At 39.2% G+C, this 19,645-nt stretch overlaps 1 long non-coding RNA gene across 1 annotated transcript in view; it reads right to left on the reverse strand.

Moving 5' to 3' along the window:
• Positions 1-943: 943 nt before the first annotated feature.
• Positions 944-19,645, reverse strand: part of LOC143695518 (uncharacterized) — a 30,521-nt gene continuing 11,819 nt past the window's right edge. Inside the window, exons 3-4 of the long non-coding RNA XR_013184786.1 lie at positions 2,378-2,724; positions 944-1,359 (exon numbers count right to left, since the gene is read on the reverse strand). This is a non-coding gene — a long non-coding RNA (uncharacterized LOC143695518). The remainder of the gene's footprint in view (positions 1,360-2,377; positions 2,725-19,645) is intronic.

A 19,645-nucleotide genomic window follows, 5' to 3' on the forward strand; every position in this document is an offset into this window, starting at 1 on the left:
GACACAGTAACCATGGTTACAGTATATAAAATATGCAGCCACGAAATAAGGAAATGTAACAGTGTAATACAATTTTCTCTGGAAAATAAAGGGGTTTGGCATATTTGCATTAATTAGGACATCACATTAAGTATTTCATGTTTGCATTCTTTATGAAAATAAAAGTCATAACAGGCAAAGTGATTTTTGAATTCTAGTCAGTGGCATACAGTACCATTGGGAAAGCATTTTCCCCAATAAAATGGGACAATTTAATTGGACATCTATAAGTGCCATTCTGGTAAATTGAAGTTATAGCCTGTTGGAAACAAGCTGAGAGATCCACTGCAACTGGAGCAGCCATATGTCACAGAGCTCAGGCTTTTAATCTGAGTGGCCTCTGGGAGGAAGCAGCTAAACCCCTCACCTGCAGAGCCCAGCAGGTAACAGGAAATCTGTGAAGCAGCACAGGAAACCAGCACTGGCTGTGTTGTGTTTCCAGGCATTCTGCTTTCCTGCTGCTATTTGCTATTACATCTGCTTAACTGGTATAAAATAATCTATAGCACACAAATCAAGACTGCTGCTAAATGATAATCTGTATATTTGAAAGCTGCAGCCCCTGCCATCAATACTTCATGTATCACACGACCCTCTTGCATGGGGCTGAGGATCCTGAGATCTCTCTTCTCCTGACAATATGCCTCTGCAGCAGACTTCTCTGTACTGGTGGGCTAGATATAATCTACAGCATTTTATCCCTCCAACTCACAGCTTCAACATCTCTATTTGGAAAAGGGGGGAGGATGGCCATCTCAGAGCAAAGGGAGAGGCAAAATGCAGCCCTGCTCTACGTTTTGCTCAAGCTGTATTTCATGCTACCATATGCATGAAAAATGTTACAGGTTGGGCGCATCCTTCATCTCTAGTTTGAAATTGTGGAGATAATTTGAACCAACTTAGCTGGTTAGCTGTGACTGAAACTCAAAATTTTACTTCCAACTGAGATGCTACCTGCTGCTCTGTCCTGTCCAGGGGACAACTTCAGAGTGGTCCTAATGAGCCCATTTGCTTAGCTGTAGTTTCAGCAGAGATGCCATGACTGGCAATCAGCCTTGAAGTGACAGTTTTTATCAATACAAAGACAGTTACTTTATTTTTTCTTGAAGCATTCATCAAATGACATTAGATGAGGAATATATTTATATAATCTGGTCTCTTCATGACAAACTGATTGCAAGAGAAAAGATTAAATTAATTGAGAAACATTGATTATGAGCAGGTCATTTAGTTCTTGCCTCAAGCAAACCTCTTCCTTATGAGCTAGGCATGGAAAGATGCTCTGAGTTCAGCTGTACCTCTTGTTCTCCCAGCTGCAGCCTAGTGAAGGAATCACAAAGGAAGGAAGATTAACCTTAGAAAATATAAAAGGATGAAAGGTTGGTGAAAATCCTTCAGTTCCATTTAGGTCAGGCTGGCATTCAGCAACTACTTCTGTCCAATTAGGCAACTGGAGCGAATCTGCTTTTTGTCCCCATATTGTGCAACGTTATTGCAGAAACAGAAGTGGAAGATAACATTTTTATTTCAGTTTCAAAATACAGATATAATGAGATTCCATTTAGGGAAATGACACTAGGTCTCTCCTTTTTTTGCTAGCATTTTATCTTTTTTTGTTTGTCTTTGATTACTTTACTTTCCCACCATCCAGAGAAGATCACATAGAAAATGCAATTAAGATTGACATGTATATGTTCTTTAAAATCTTGGACTCAATTTCTGAGATATATATTTTGTTGGTGCAGAAGGGACAAAAAGAGCAGGACTCCTTTCTGAATCTTCTGTGTGTTGACAGGATTAACGAAATAGAGTCACAGGATGGTTTGGGTTGGAAGGAACCTTAAAGATCATCTACTTCCAACATCCCTGACATGGGCAGGTGTACCCTTCTCTAGACCAGGTTACTCAGAGCCCCATCTAACCAGGCCTTGAACATGTCAGGGGATGGGGCATCCACCACTTCTCTGGACAACTTGTTCCAATATCTCACCATCCTCACAGGAAAGAATATCTTCTTTATTTCCAAACTAAATATATCCTCTTTCAGTTTAAAGCTATTCCCCCTGTTTGATCACAATATGTGCTCATAAAAAGTCCCTCTCCTGCTTTCTTGTAGCCCCTTGCTGTACTAGAAACACTGGAAGGTGCTGTAAGTTCTCCCAGAACCTTCTCTTCTCCAGGCTGAACAGCCCAAATTTTATGAGCCTGCCTTCAAAGGAGAGGTGCTCCAGCCCTTTGATCATACTTGTAGCCCTCCTCAGGACTTATTCCAACAGGTACAAGTCCTTCTTACATTCGGGGCCCTGGAACTGGATGAGTGCTGCAGGTGGGAACTCACCAGAATGGAGTAGAGGGGCAGAATCCCCTCCCTTGTCCTGCTGGTCACACTGCTTTTGATGAAGCTGGGGACACAATTGGCTTTCTGGGCTACAAGTGCACATCATGATGAGCTTCTTATTCACCAGCATCCCCAAGTCCTTGTCTTCAGGGCTGCTCTCAATACACTCTCTTCCCAGCCTGTATTTGTGCTTGAGATTGCTCTGATGCAAGTGCAGCACCTTGTACTTGGACTTGTTGAACTTCATGAGGGTCACACAGCCCCAGCTCTCAAGCCTGCCCAGGTCCCTCTGGATTTCTTCTCACAGCACAGTGCATCTCCTTAAGATATTTGCAAAGCACTTGTCCCTGTGGGATGAAAATTAAACATCAGAAGAGCAAAGGAATAACTATTTTCTACTGGATGGTTCCAAAGAAAAAGAAGGACTAAGTAGAGCACCAGCTCCAAACTTCATTCTAGGTTTGAGCTCATTTCTAGCAAAAAGCACTATGGACAACCATCTTCCTTCCTCTCTTTCTTTAATTAACATTAAATCATCAAAGAAATCAAAGGACATTATTTGAGAAAGTAATGACTGTGTCCTGGTCTACCTAGTGTCATTTTGATAAAAAGCATGGTAAAATCCTAATCTTCATTGAGTCAATGCAAAAATTAGCATTGATTTAAATGTTTTTCTTTTCATGTGAAACACAGACTCAACACTCTCTTCAGCACTGACACTTGACATAAGTACTCCCTGACTACTGGCCAGCCAGCCAGAACTGTCAGAGGACCAGAGCTCTTGGTGGTCAGGAGTTCATGGCCCTTCTGAAGTCTCAGTGACACCCTGATGGTGGTTTCTGCCCTGTCAATTCTGTGTCCACCTGGTCAGAATTCTGTCCTGGTTCAGTTCTGCATCTTGTAGAGAGTGGTGGCAGACACCTCCCACCCCTGTCTTATCCAGACACAGCACTGACATGCCCTGCTCACTGAACAACGTGTCCTCAAACCTCATTCTGGTGTTCCCAATAATTCAAACCTACTAAAAATAGATGTCATTTTAAAGAGTAATTACACACTATTATGATCCTTTGAAACTGAATAAGTATATCAAATTATAGCAAAAAAGGGCAAAGATATAGAACTGTGATCCCCTTCTTATTTTTTACTGCTATATTTTTGAGCTATACATTTCTGTATGCACTGAGTTCTGTACCCAATGGCAACTTATGGTATCATATGGTACCATGGTTTCTTCTCCAGTCCCACTTCCATGCAAAAATGTCAGCTAGACACATCTCAGAAGCTGGCTGAAGACTAGTACATGTTGTTTGATCACAATAATGTATGATACCTGTGTTTTATGGTCAAAACCAGTACTGACCTGATCCAGGAACATCTCCTGATTTAGGGCTGCCCCACAGGAACTGACCCATGGCATTACTGGGGAGAACCTGAGAAGATCAGCTGATGCAGTATATACATCACATCCAGACCTGCAGTGGTGCTTAGGTTCTCCCTCTTCCCCAGCTCATGTTAACTGTGTTTATGCTTTTCTGGGTTTTTAAATAACTGTGCTGGTAGATCTTTTTCAGTTGCTTGGAATAAAGAAAGTCTTTGCTTAAAATTGCTGCATTGCAACATCTCTACTCCCAGCTATTAAACATCCCACGGCACGAAACGCCGAGTCCACACAGGCCTACCTCAGCAAGTGTTCCAGTCAAGCACAACATGAGTCATCTTCTGAGCTTCAGCTGGATGACTTGGGAGGAATTTGCAGGTGTGTGTTTGTTTGGATTACAAGGAGACTTATTTCAAGTGGAGACAGAATGTTTCACTCCTGCTCCTCAGTCTCAAATGCACATTATATTTGTCACTCCTGTCAACAAACATTTGTAAACTAAAAATAATGAGTTAAATATATGCACCTTATTACACTGCTCTGGAAGCCATTTCTGCTTACAACTTGAATTTCAGTTCTTGGCTGTCTCCTTTCTTTGGGAGACAGCACTCTCACTGTGCCATTGGAAACAAAGATCTGTCCTTCTTCCCCCACCCATTTTCAGTTTATGCACCCTTACTTTCAAACGTCAGAGAAGAGCAACATCTTCTAAAAGTCCAAAGAGTTTGTAGACAGCCTTGGGAAAACTGGCTTGGGCAGTTTTTCAGGGCAAATTTGTGAGACCTCATTTTCCACCAGTGGAAGTTACATGCAAGCAAATGACAGCCTAACCAGGACCCTGTCAGGTTAAACAAACATGCTCATCCTTTCCAGCACAGGCTTTCCGTTTGCTCTGTGTCTGTTTTGCTGGACAGCTCAGACTCTCCTGAAATAATTGTCTCATTATGTATACAGGATACAATTTGTAAACTGCATTCTGTCATCTCACAAGTAAATTATCCCCAAACAGCTACTGAACAGTGAGTGAGAACACAGTCTGGCACATCTATTTTGCATGATTCTTGGAACAAGCAGTATCTACATGTAATCATTGCCATTCAGGTAGTAAGGTCAAGGTCAAATCCTTTGCATTGCCTGATCTCTTCCAAAGGCTGTGCAGAAGGGGTGCAATCATTATTCAGCATCACCTAACAAGGCATACAAATATTTTTATGAAAATCAGATCAGATCTGATTATTTACAAGATCTCTCCAGTGGCCTTTCACATGGTGCATGTGAGACAGGTAAAAAGAGAGGTGAAATGGGCAAAGTAGGAAAAGTGTCTATAGAAAACAAGGCCAAATAAGAAGGAAAAAAAGATAATTAGGTGAATGTTTACTAAGGATTCAAAATGGCATAAATATATAAAAATTCAAGCAAAAAAAAATAGAAGTGAACAAGCACAGGATGCAAATATCATAAATTAAATAATCTCAGATGATTGTTATTATAGACAGCTGTCTTCTCTTCAGCGGATGCTGCAAGAATTTTGCTTCTGAAATTGGCTGACTGCAATTTAATTATACTTCAAGCATACAACAAAGTGTCACAAGTGGAAATAGAATATACAATTATTTTGATTTTTCTTAATTAAAGCAAAATTGCATTCAATTTATACTCTTTTTTCTTTTCTGTAACACAAAAAAGATAGTCAAAATGATTGGACCTTTTTGTCTTTCATTGTATCTTCCCTTCTCAAAGAAGATAATTTGCCCCTAGGTGATTTAAGTGTTTGATCGATTAGGAATCCCAGATGTAAAAACACACAAGAACTTCATTAACAGAACAGAATGAGAATGAAGGAATTTAGTTATGATTTTTCTGAAATGGACAGTGCTAGCAAGTGGTTCGCAGGCTGTAGCAGGAGTGCTGCATCTTTAATAAATGACAGCTGTACAATCTCAGGAGTTATACAGGAATATATCATTTTGCTCTGAGACACTGGTTCCACCTATCCAATTTTCTTAATGGCTCTGATAAGCCATTAAGACCTTCCCCCCATCCAGTCCTGCTCATCAAAAAATGTCACTGAGCTCCCATCACACACTACAACATGGGGCATGGGAAAATGTGTGGGCATCCTCTGCTCTTCTCTCATGGTGCCTACGGCAGATATACTCTGATTGTGTGACTTGTCACCAGCTCAGTGCATATGGCACTGTTGGGAGGAAAGGGTTAAAACCAGATTTGACAAAGAGGATGTAATAGCTTCTCTCAAACTGACCTTGCAGCTGGGAATGCTAAGAATGTCAGTGTGAGAAAACTCTGTTTTATGGCTAGTATTGTTCTTCCTCTGCCTGTTTTGAGAGGTGGAATTCCTGTGTGGAGATAACTCTCAGAGATACACTTGAGCTTCCTGCTGGGGCTGGGGAAGGGGAGAAAGAGAGAGGGATCCTAAAGACAGAGCCTTGTGGTAAATAGTGCGTGTGAGAAGCCCTTTGGAGCAGGCAGCACCAACCCCTCTGCTCCACTGCTGTGTGCAAGGATGAACTGAGCCTCCCCACGTGTCTCTGCTGTCCAGCGCTGTTAGCCAGGTAATGAAAAACCCCAATCCTTGTATCTCAGCTGCAGTTTGGGGTCACCGTGGTTACCTAGGTGGTTGATTCACACAGTCACACTGGCACCGGGTGCCCATTAAAATTAAACTCTCAAGGGAAAGTAATTTTAATTTGTTTTTTCTTTTTGCCTTTACTTGCTTTCTTAACACTTTTTTTTTGTTAGGACAGATCCGTTTAGGATAGCACTAATGGTTCTTGATTCTATCTAGACCACTGCTGTTGAAGAAAGGGGTTTTTTGACAAACTAGAAGGCTAGGGTGAATCTCCTGCTACTTTGAGGGCTGTGCACATTGCAAAGCCAACAAGAGCAATGTGCAGCTGCAGAGATGCTTGAGTGATGCTCTTCATTACAGCCCAAAAGCCAAACTCCTGTTGCTGAATCTCTGAATCTGCTGAATCTCTGCCATGGAGCTATTAGGGGTAATGATAAGAAAATTTTTTCTTTTCTTTTTCTTTTCTTGATATCCCTCCACCTTCCTGAGATATTTCTGATCAAGGATGGTATGTAGGAGGAATAAAAGGAGAAAGCTCAGGAAATCTTTTTGTACCAAGCACCACTAGAAAAACACTTGCAGAAGATAATTTCTTTCAGCAGAAGACACATGATCTAGAAATAATGATTTGTGGTGCAGACTGTGCGCATAGTTATGCAGAAAGAAAGAAAATTTTACAAATGAAGGAATGAAACTCTACTACTGTGGGAATAATGGAAAACTCCAAGGAGACATTAACTCTGCCTGCAAGAGGTGGCAGACACTTAGCATGCTGAAAAGCATTTCTATATTATTCTAAAGGAGCAGCAAAAATACTGAAAAAATAAGCAAAGGGAATTGAAGATTAACTTTGACATGCAATATTCATAGCCAGAGAAAATAGCTATTATTATTTATGTAGGAAAGATAGACAATATAGTATTCTTGTGGACATCCAGCAATTTTTCTAATAATGAGAACTAATTTCAATCTTGTTCTAATCACAGACAAAGTAAATCCAAATATTTCTAATACTCAGATGAAAAAAAATTGAGCAAACAACAGAACAACCTATTTCACACATATACACCTCCTTCTGTATCCTTGTCTCCAAGGACTGAAAAGATTTTGGTTTGTGACCCAGCAATCCAGCTGTATTTGGAGCTGTCCCTGGAGAGAGCCTGAGCAGCCTGGGGTCACCCCAGGCTGAGCACTCCACCCTGCCAGGCTCCTCTCGGGCACTGCGGAGCCTCCAGGCTGGAGATCAGTGCTGCAGGGGCACAGCTCAGCCAAGGAGTCTGGATCACAGAGAAGCAGCAGAAAGAAGATGGCTGGAATCTAGATTCCTGGGTCATTCTGTTTTAATGTCCACAGTCTTTTTTTTCTTTTCTTAAGAATTTGGAGTTGAAAATTGGCTGAAGGCATTTGCATTATTCCTCTTCGGTGTTGGTTTTTTATTCTGTTTTTTGTTTGGTTTTTTTGTTGTTGGTTTTTTTTTTTTTTTTCAACATCAGTATTTTTATTTAGAGAGAAATCTTTACCTGGTGAACCCTAATTAAATGTGAAAGTTGGTTTATTTGGATGAGTAATCAATACAGATGCAGGAATCTGGGAGTGTTGCAGATGATCACGCCATGAGGCAGCTTTGGGAATCCCAACTGCTCAGGATGATGTAGTTTTAAGATAGTGCTAATCCTGTGATCAACAATTCCTACCTTTGTGCAATTTGCATGCTTCTAAAAACCAATATTGTTGTTGAGGGACATTGTTTCCTTGAGGGAGACATGCCAGGTATGTGGCTGAGATGCTAAAAGGTGCTGGTGTTTTGCATCTGGGTGACAGGACATGATGTACACTTCAGCACTCACGTAGGCAAAGAGATGCCAAAGATGAAAAATTTAGGGCTGGATGAACTCCTATCAGAAAGTTGATTTGTACCTGAAATTGTTTTTCCACTCTTCCATGGAAATATTCAGTGACAAGCATCGGTTGGACAGCAGAAGGAATACAAAATGTGGAGAGATCAGAGATATCAATATTAAATATGTGTCTTCTGTGTATCAGGAACTGAAATTAACTAGCTCTGCTCAAAGGGAGGGAGTAAATCACCATTTCTGTGTTTGGGGTTTTATTAAATGCAATTCAAGGCCACAATGAAAACTCTTGAACACTAGAAATGAAGACTGGCAAAGGCACACTTCATAGGTAAAGACTGTCCCTGCTGCACTCATGCTGGCCCTTGGGTGAGCTGCTGTGAGTGAAGCCCTTGTGAAAATCAAGTCATTTTGTTGGGTGCTTGAAATAAAGTTTTCCTTTCAAATCTTCGTTTTATGCCTAAGTGTGTGATAGATGAGAATATGGCTAAACATCCTTCCCATATAAGGACTCTCTGAAAACACGCTAGAGGGGTTCAGGCAATTTTTTAATAGATTGGTATCTATATCACAAAAACCACAAAAAAAGTTTGATCATTTGATTTACTTAGAGCAACATGACTATGTAGTAAAATGGCTACTCCCTCTGAAACCATTTGTTACTAGAGAAGGCCATCTATCCTGAAATGAAGAGATACTGTGAGAGTGAAAAATTTACAGAAAAATTTTAATAGAAAATGCACGGTATTTTATAATAAAAATCACAGGTGATAGCATTTTATGCCAAACAAAACCCAATATTTATGTTAAAGCTTGAGAAAAAATCTACTTAGTAAGCCCTTTTGTTATATGTGCTACAAAATTAAACACTGACTATTGTACAACAAACTAATACAGGCTTATAGCAACAGCAGGGCTAGAAAAGTTCTCTAAAATTAGTGACATTTTGACTGTAAAAAGACAATAATACAAGGCTATGGTTAAGCCAGAATATCTTTGGGAAAACCTCTGTGGTAGAGGAAGTACTACAAATACAGGATAAGAAAGATAAGGGATTTCCTTTGAAAAGGCATTTTTAAACAACAGTATCAATTAAGTTATTTACAAAACAACAAGTGAAATAACTAATAATGCAAATTGTATCAAATTCTTGACTTTCCCAACATCAGTTGATTGGAAACTACTAGCAAAGGTTAGAACAGGGTAGAACACTGATTTCTTTGATAAATGTTCAATGAAGGACCAGGAAGCAGTGGTGATATGGACTCTATTTCAGTGGGTGTGAAGTTCTTGTAGAAAATGTGGCTGTAAAAATAACTATGGATAGGTTATGTTCTTCATGTTAAATTGTAATATGAACAAATGCAAATTCGTAACTAAATTAGAGAACCAGGCTTTCCAATGGAAAAAAACACACCATATGACATAATAAAACTTAGGATGTAGGAAATTACTGTTCCACACCATTTAAAGAACTGGAATGTCAACTGGCAAGTCCAATAGAAGGCACTTGGTGAAACCATAAATGTTGTCTGAGAGGTTGCAAATGTAGTACAGATATCTTCAGAGAAGGACGAAAACATGATTCTGAGCAACACCAGGCCTTTCAATGTAACTTTTACTGTGCAAAATTTTAGAACAGATTTTGGAGGAATGCATAAGGAAGAGCAGATTGGCAATACAAAGTAGACTAAATTGCAGCATGATTTTGTTAAAGATAACTCAAGACAGATTAATCTTTTTATTTCATTTAATGTCAAATCAGTGAGTTACTACATAGAAGTATACAGCAGATATAATCTAGATAGGTTTATGTGTTCATTACAACATTTTTTAAGTTGAAGAAATGGGGGATTAATGTGAAAGGGATAAAGAGATGTTTAAGGGGAAAAAATTGCCCTAAATCATATTTTGGAAGGAGTTATTAGGCTGACAGTGGTTACTAACTCAATGTTCAGTATTGGGAGCTATGCTCTGCATATTAATGGCCAAGGAGACAGAATAAAATTATTTGCTAATGGAATTTACAGATGACACAAAGTTGGGAGATATTATGAACAGCAAGAGAGTCACACAAGAAAACCTTTCTGCAGAAGACACTGAAATACTTTGGAATACAGTGTTCTATTCTCACCTATGCTGAAGAAAAGCAAAGCAAAACAAAATTAAACTAAATTGGAATAAGAACACAGAAGGCTTTGGAAAATGGAGTTTTCATTTTATAGGGAAAAATGAAAAGATTAGGGTTTATTTAGTTTAGGCAAATGAAAGTTTGAAGAGGATTGACAGTTCCTTATAATCAGGGGAAATTGTTAAAAAGGGAGAAGAAGTCCTTACATGAATTAAAAATGCTGGTCTAATATCAAAGGTATAAAACAATAATGGGTATTTATTAGCCAAGAAATTTAGAAGATGACTTCTAAACATTCAAAAAATTAAATTCAGGAGGAGTTTTCAAAAATAAAAAGGTGGTGAGAGCCAGAGTCTGAATTTATTTTAAGATGGAACCTGGCAAATGAATGGAACTGTTGTTTGGCAGTCTAAGATGCCTCACTAAAAACTGAAGTCTTTGTTTGTATGTATTAGTATTTGGTACTGGTATTTTGGGATCTTCAAGGGACTATGAAGGATGGCTTGCTGGTTGTTTGCATCATATTTACACTGTATCTGCACGACATACATGTTATTCTATATTTAGATTTAGATTATTTAAATTTAGATTTAGATTTATTAATATTTATATTTATTTATGAGGGTCATTCTTAGCAGAAGAAAGGAAAATGCTGTTATCCTTGATAAATATCATCCAACTTCTGCAGTGGAATGAATGTGAAATGGGATTATTTCATGTTTTCATGAAACTCTGGATGTTGAACAATCTAAGAGAACGTAAATGGAAGACAGTGGTGGTTCTAGTGTCATTAAATTCTTAGGTGATTGATTGATATATTCTGTTCCAGTCCTCAGTGGTAAAAACAAATGTCAGATTTGGAGTCATAGTGGTGGTCTAGGGAAATTGAAGTATTGCTCTTTCTTTTGTTTTCTCTGCAACATATGGTAGTAGAACACTTCCTAGTATAAAGTAAGAGTTTTATTTACTATTTGCCTTCCAGGGACACTGATGAGTTCTTGGAATTCTTCCATTTTTCCTATGGTCCATTATAATGGAGCTCATTCTTTCTCTAATATAGGCTTAAAGTTTAAGATGCTGGGATGCATTCTTATACTTAGGCTACAGCCTGATGCAGATTAGGAATTTCACAAATTAACCGCTGTTACATGGTTTTCCCAACTGGACAAAACAGAACTGAATGACCCCTGGGTCATTATTATTATCATATTATTCTTATTCTTTATTATTATTAATTTTTATCAATTATTATTATATTTGTTTCTTTGCCCCACACTTCTGTAATTGGACAGATGTTCAGTCAATAATAAGGGGGACAGGTAGATGGATTAATCACTTTTGTTGCCCTCTGCTGGATTTTCTCCAAGAGCTCTGTGTCTCTCAAGGCCTGAGGAAACCAGAACTGGACACAGCTCTCCAGAAGTGCCTCACCAGAGCTGGGTAGAGGGTCAGGACCACCTCCCCTGACCGGCTGGCAATGCTCATCCTGATGCATCCCAGGATAGCATTGGCTGGCTCATGGACAGCTGGTTGTCCAGCAGGAGCCCCAGGTCCTTCTCCTCAGAGCTGCTTCCAGCAGATCAGCCTTTGGGCTGCACTTGTGCCTGGGGTTATTCCTCCCAGGGGCAGCATCCTGCAGCTGTGCTTGTTGAATTTCAGACAGTTCTTCTCTGCCCATCTCCCCAGCCTGTCAAGATCTTCTGAAGGGTTCACAGCACTCTGGGGTATTGGCCACTCCTCCCAGCTTTGTGTCACCAGTGAACTTGCTGAGGAACCATCTGCCCCTTCATTAAAGTCATTGATAAATAACTTAAAGGATACTAGGCCCAGTATTGAACTTTGGGGGAAACCACTACTGAGAGGCCTCCAAATAGACCCTGCATCACTGATTACAATTGAAACAAAGTAAAATATAATAATAATAATAATGATGATTATAATAATAATAATACCAGTAGCAGTGATAATACTACTAATAATAATTGTGATTAAAAGGAGATGGAGATAGGGAGAGAAATCCCAAGAGATGTAAATGATGCACAATATGGTTACTCACACCTCCTCCCACCTGATGCCCAGCCTGTCCCCCAGAAGCAACTGGCCCCTTCCAGGTAATTCCCCCAGTTTATACACTGGGCAAGACATTCTGCAATATGGACTATCCCTTTGGCCAGTTTAGGTCAGCAGTTCAGGCCATGCTCCCTCCCAGCTTCTGGTGCAGCTCCTCACAGGCAGAGCATGTCACACTGAAAAGTCCTTGACTCAGGACTTAGCAACGACCAAAACATCAGGGTGTTATCAACACTCTCCCACTGAATCCAAAACACAGCCCTGTACCAGCTACTACAAAACAATGATATCTATCCCAGCTGAGACCAGGACAGCTTGCCACACTAGGCACTTTCCATTCTGTATTTTCAGATACAGACTCCAGTTGTTCTTTGTCCCCAGACCTGTAATCATCAGTGCTCTTAGCATGAAACCCACAGCCAGAGGCCAGATGGGTGTGGTGAGATGGGGACCATTGAGCCTAGTTGCACGCCAAGACTCTTCACAGCTTTAATTACTACTGTAGGCTATATCCATGCAGATATTTGCTGATATGATTAGTGAGAAAAACAATAATAGAAAGGTTAACAAAACTGGTCATGATGCTCATGTTATTATTATTGAAGTGGACAATTGAGAGGACAGATGTCCCAGTCCTACTTATCTTAGAAATTGTTAATAGCTGCTGGCATTATTTCAGGACCAACCAGCTGGACAAAATTCAGTATCTTTGCCCTCCTCTCATATTTTATACTCCCAAATATTTGTTCCAGTAACCAAAATATTGGGTTTTACAAACATCTATTTTATGGAATAGGTTGTCTTCTGCCCACAGGAGAAGGAGGTGAACTTTGTGTTTCCCTAAGAGTCCATGAAGATTTTTGCTGGAGAAGTCAGGAGCATAGTTTCTCTGAATTTTACACTATTTTTATCAGCAGGAGATGATATGCTCTGCCAAACCCATTTTCATGTAAATCCAAAAGCCTAAAGGCAGAGATTTACAGGGGACTCTGTGAAAGCAACTTTGCAATACTTGCCTGGTTCTGTACTTTATTAGCTTCTGCAGGAATTGCAGTTCATAGGTACTGCAGTACTAAACTAAATAATGGACTTATAATGGACTTGATAACATAGCAAAATATATTCAGAGCTTTATGATGCAAAATATATAAGATTATTTCAAAGACAGGACAATCTGAGTCTCTGGAGAAAACCAAATGTAATTAAAATTATTTCTACTCCAAAAATTCACCCCTCATTACAAAAGTTGTCATGGACTATTCCCAATGTAATTTTTATTCACAGTTAGAGATATTAGCCTTCCTGAAAACTGTGTTATTCTTATATCATAGTGTAGGCCTTGCCTTGAGTGAAAGACAAATGGGAAGTAGATGCTAGATTGTGTCAGGTGACTTTCAGTCTCCACATTTTCATGTTCTTGGCAGGAAAATGTAGTATTTGCTGATGCAGAGATGAGAGACAATCCCATGTGTCTTCAGAGTGCAATTATTTGGTATTTAAGGAAGTTATTAAACATATGTGGAAACCACTATGTAAGAAACAAAGGAATCTAGTCATTAAAAGTGATGTCTGCTAAACAAAATCCTCAGATTTCTTACCTAAATGGGAATGCTTTATGATGTGGAATCAGGGCCAACAACAGCAGGCCCTTTTACTTGACCTTTCATTCATTTACATTTTATTTTCTTAATTTAAATATTCAGAGAAAATGAGAATGAATTTAGTAGATTCATAGGCAATGTGAAAATAAAATATATGCTTTTCTCTGTTATAATGAAAGACTTTTGCTGAGGAAGAAATGTGTGTATACCTTTTACTTGGGCAGGTTACATAGCCAGCAGTAGGTAGAGACACCACATGATACAAAAATACAGCTTTACAAACACTCACTCCTCCACAAATAATACATTGAAAATGCTTCCTCTGGGTGACAGGAACAAGATCATGATTCCTCTAAAAGGAGACTAGAAAAGGAGATGTTGATACAGCAGGGAAGAGGTACAAGGCAATAATTACAAAACAGTTGATACAACTATAATTGATATAGTTAAAAATACTTCGCCTCAGGGAACTCTGAATAAGCTTGAGATAGACATATGGCTGTCTCTAAAAAACAAAACAAAAAAGTCAAGTTTGTTATTTCTAGAAAAGGCCAACAGGTTTAGGTTTTTGATGCATAGCTGAAAAAGTGAACTATATCCAAATGTACTAAAAATACAGTATATTAATGCAGAGTGATGTCACAGAGCTCCTCGATGGCAACTCACTGAAGAACTGGCAACAATCCAGCAGCAAATGTAAATGTAGACATTAGCAAAAAGATTTGGCAGAGATCAAACGGGATTTCTATTTTCTTGTTCCCCAGCCAATCTTGTCCTGCCAACCACCTGCTCTCAAATTCTGCATTTCCTGACCATTGTCATTTCACTCCTAAGTAATGAGTAAGCACTGTTTGCAACCACCTGAACAATTTTTCAGTGAAACCCACAAAATTGCTTCCCCCTTTCCACTTCTCCCTCATTCTCCACAGAACAATATGAAAAGACACTCCATCGCCTGTACTGACAAATGACTCTCACAGACACTGCAGCCCAGTAAGCACTTTGTGCTTCTACACTCCCAGTACTTCCATCCTCTTCTCCTTTTTGGAGGAAGAGTGTGAGTGTGAGAATAGCAAATGAGAGCCCTCCACTATGATTAGAATCAGCTGTTTCACTAACAAGCAGCATCCTTCAGATCAAAAGGATGGAAGTAAATGCTGTCTGGGCTCATTCAGCTTCTTGTGGAGAGCCAAACATCCTCTTGCAGGAGGATCAGAGCCTATGTTACTTTGTGTTTTACTGTAGCCTTCTAATAACTGCCACTGGACATACAAATCAGATAATCTAGGAAGAGAAGATAGCCCAGCAGTTTCAGTTCTATGTGATGGAAAATACTCATCTACCAAAAAAAGATGCAGTTGGTGTTCCCCTTGTGAAGGGCATTGATCAGGCACCCCTGGGCAGCAAGGGAAGGACAGACCCTTCCTCCTGACTGCCCTGTCTCTGGGTGCTTGTTGTTAGACTCCTTCTGTCATGCAATTGCTGTGACCATGCTACATCATACTTTTATACATTTAGAAGAAACACTGTAAAACCTGGACAAGATGCCCAATGATTTAGAAAAAAACAACATCAGTGCACATGCACCATTTCTCCAAAGTCTGAGAAATTCTTGAATTTGTGAACATTTGAAAAATAGATACAATACATAACATTAATCTTTCAACAGAGAAAAAGACACATTCTCTTTGTGCATTAAGCTGGAATGAAGGAAAGAGGCTTCAATCCCTTTTCTTGGTGATAAATGTGATTTGGTATTGGGGCTGTTAGAGAACCTGCTGCTTCATGCATTGCTGCTTTTATGGCAAGTGGGTACAGGTGAGCTTGCAAATGTGGCACATGAAACACTGAAAGATCTGCTTGCAGAAGAGTGTCTCAGCTTTGCTGCAGAGAGCTCATACTGCCTGAACAAGATGTGACATGAAAGAACACTAGAGTCACTGCCATCCAGAGCAAACTGATGACAGCACAACTAAGTGGGCAGGTGATTCACAGCTCACACTGTTCAAGCTGTAAGAACAGTACATGTTCTTACATGTAAGCAGTAAGGCTTACAGCATGGCCAAGAGAAAATCATAATACTGCAGACACAGCCCAGAATGCTGCCAGCATCTCAGAAAATCTTCTTTGCATGACTTCACATTCTTATGAAGAAAATTTAATGGTAACACTGCAAAAAACTGGTACTGACATGCTTGGGTGACACATCAGTTAATGTTTGGCATTAGCACAGAAGCAAACTCAAATGCAATGAAGACACAACACCATGCCAGCGTTTCTGTTGTCATCAGGCAGACAAGAGGTCTATTTAATTAACATTGGATGTTGATTGTTTACTTCCTGTAAAATGAAATTGCTTACTTGGAAATATCTAAGACTTGCTCAGTTTGTGTGTAGTTTGTTGCCTGAAGATGAAATTCCCAAGTGTGGTAGTTTGCACATAGATGTGCTGGTGGGTGTGATTTGGGTGCCTGCTGAATTCTCTACTAGAAAAGCACATAGGTATAGGTCCAGGACTACCACAATAAATATGCAAACATGTAACAGGAACTGCACTTCTTCACCATGAGATGTTAATGCAATGCAGAGCCCAGTTATTCATTATGAGCCACAGATGAAGGAAATTCTGCTGAAGGTTTTGTACACAGACATAAAATTTAGCCTAATCAGGTACCATATGACAGAAGTTACTTTAACAATAGGTTACAGCAAGAGATGATCAATCAGAAAGACTTGTGAATAACAAAATATGATCTGCAATGACAACAAAGTCATAGAGCACCTGAGGCTCTATGATGAGGCCTCTGTGAAACAGGGTTTTGGTCAGCAGAGCTTGCAGGGCTGAGAGGGTTATTTAGGAAACTCTATGGTACAAAAATCTATTTCAAATTGAATGAGTAAAGCCAAAATATAATGGTGTTCATGGCAAAGGGCTCCAGATGCTGCTGCTTCACCATACACTCTCACAAGCACCAGACAGAACCCAGGGTTTTGAGAGACAGTGGAAGGGTAAAATCAGGAAAAAGAGTAGGAACTGGAAAATGTCTGTATAACAATTTAAACTGTATAAAATCATCATTATCATCACTATTATTACTACTATCACCATTGTCACCATTATCACTATTGACAATTCCTTTCTGTGTAAAATAATTCTTTTAGTAGTTTTTCCTTTTTCTGCAATACTTAAATCTGAGCCATTAGTGATTCTTAAATGAATCTATTAAGATTTCTATTGTAAAAACATACATTCCTGACTTTACATAAAAGGTGTGTTTCCTCTTTGTCCATAGACAAGCATTTAAATTTAACTGCACAGTCTTCTGGGACAATTGTTTGAATGCTTCTCAGAAATGGTGTCTATGTTTTTCATTAAATTGTCTAGAATCCAGTACTGCTTCGATGCAATTTTAATTTTATTGTATTTTATTTTATTTCTTTAATTTACTCAGAAGGAATACAGAAGACCAAGCAGTAGAGGCACCAATCACTTTGTCCTGCACCAACTCAGCATTACAGAAGTTGAACTTTGCCAGATAACACTTCAGATGGAGAGAGTCATCTTTTCTTAGGAATATAATTTTTCCAGCAGGACAAGAATTAAACCTTGACATTACAAATAGTTTGCAGTATCAAAGTTTAGAACTGCCAGAAAAATAGCAGGCAAACTGTTTTTCAGGCTTATTTCTTCCATGTTGTTAAAGAAACTTTGTCCTTAACTCTGCAGCACAGCACTCATCTTATTTCATTTTGTGCTACTGCAGCTCTGATTCCTGATGCCTCATACTATGAAGTCAGAGCTCTGCTCACTTGAGCCCTTTGGGATAATAGTAAGGCCACTATATTTGATGCAAGAATACTTAATAAAACCAAGAGAGAGCATATTGCTCTTGAAAGACTCGTGTACATAAAAATAGAGAAACTGCCCCTCAAGCCATAGATGTGAACAGCATACAGATTATTTTCTTCTGAGAACAATAGAGGGATTCAAATGAACAGAGATATAAAATATCTAATGGTCAGTGAGATGACTTGGATTTACAGGCATAAATTCAGATCTTCACTGAAATAAAAAGCCCCTCAGAAACTGAACACAGGACAGATGTTTCACCCATCTTTATTTTTACTAGGTCTCTGAACAATGAAACCTAATTGTTGACAGAACTGGCATTGCTATTGCAATTATTTGAAAGAGAGTCCTTATCACATCTGATTCCACAGAAGTTAAGTGGCTTTCTGGCAATAAGATGGCTTAGCAACCTAAACATTATCATTAAATTGATACACAGAATATCTACAGTTGGCTGATGCTACACCTCAACTCATTTTCAGAAGAAAAACCTGACAGTGGAGCGTGTATTGGATTCTCCATTTGAATGAATATGAAATATTTAATTACTCACAGAGTTCCTAAGAAGCCAATAGTGACCAATATGCCCCTTTTATGGTGTGACTGACTTAAAATGTTCATCAAGGCATGGTTGACATGATGGGCCTATGAGCTGATGCACCACTGAAATGTGGCTCTGCTCTCCTCTGGGTAGGAAAGGACCAGAAATGGCTCTAAGGTCACAGGACACACCTGCTACCACAGCTCACTTTTCTTTCTGCTGTTTTCAGCCAGGAAGAAAATCTCAGAGAATCAACATCTGACCGAGGAACAGAAGTCACCATCTTAGGATGTGAATTTCTTCTAAAGGAAGGAAAGCATGATGCAGGGGCACCACTGGAAGCTTACATTCAGGAAACCAGAGAACCTGAGAATGTCAGTAGAATTTGGAAAGAAATTATTTTCAGGAAAGCAGGAAGGTCTTCACTGGAGACTTTCTAAAAGCTTTTTAAGGCATAATGGCAAGAGGCATGTTAATATGTGGCTTGCCAAACATTTTTGAAATACCTATTCAGCCCTCAGTCAGTGAAAGAGTCCTTCCTTCTGACATGGGGTGAACTCTCCATGGGGCTGAAGGTCACCACAGGGCAGCACTGATAGCTCTTTTGGAGACCCTATTGTTGTGCATGGCTTGCACAACAAAAGGGTAGCTTTAATTTTGTGGAAAATACCATGTATTTGCTCATTGGTGAGAGCTGCAGTACTTTTCTCACACCATATTGCTGTGTACTGCATTTTCTTTCTGATACAGTGTCATCAGATAAGAAAAGAGATTTGTAAAACAGATACACCAGTGAGCATCACCCATGTTGTAGTAGGAATCTTGCATTTACATTCTGCAGCTAATAGGTATTTAGCTCTAGAGGCTTTTTAGTGTAGTTCTGGTATAGGCAGAGGTGAAATACAGAATAAAGGCCTTAAAATTTGAATTACAAAGACTTAAGAATTCACTTGGAGTATAAACTGCAGCAGCAACAGAGGAGCAGTTCAGAGCACAAAGGAAAAATGAAGCAGTCTTATGAGAGAAACAGAAGGAGGCAGATGGCAATTAGGTGTCAGTAAGTTCTCATTAAAAGTGGATGGTTTCCAGACTCAGTTAAAAGAAAACTCTTTGAAAACATTTTTTGGAGCAGTAGAAATAAAAAAGAAATATTAAACCTCTTACAAGGCGGTTGTGTATTACAAAATATTTTGGTTTCATTTTTATTTGGGAAAAGAGTGAAAAAGTTATATGTGGAATCTGTAGTTCTGT

Source organism: Agelaius phoeniceus, chromosome 1, assembly GCF_051311805.1.
Source record: "Agelaius phoeniceus isolate bAgePho1 chromosome 1, bAgePho1.hap1, whole genome shotgun sequence".
NCBI classification, from domain to species: domain Eukaryota; kingdom Metazoa; phylum Chordata; class Aves; order Passeriformes; family Icteridae; genus Agelaius; species Agelaius phoeniceus.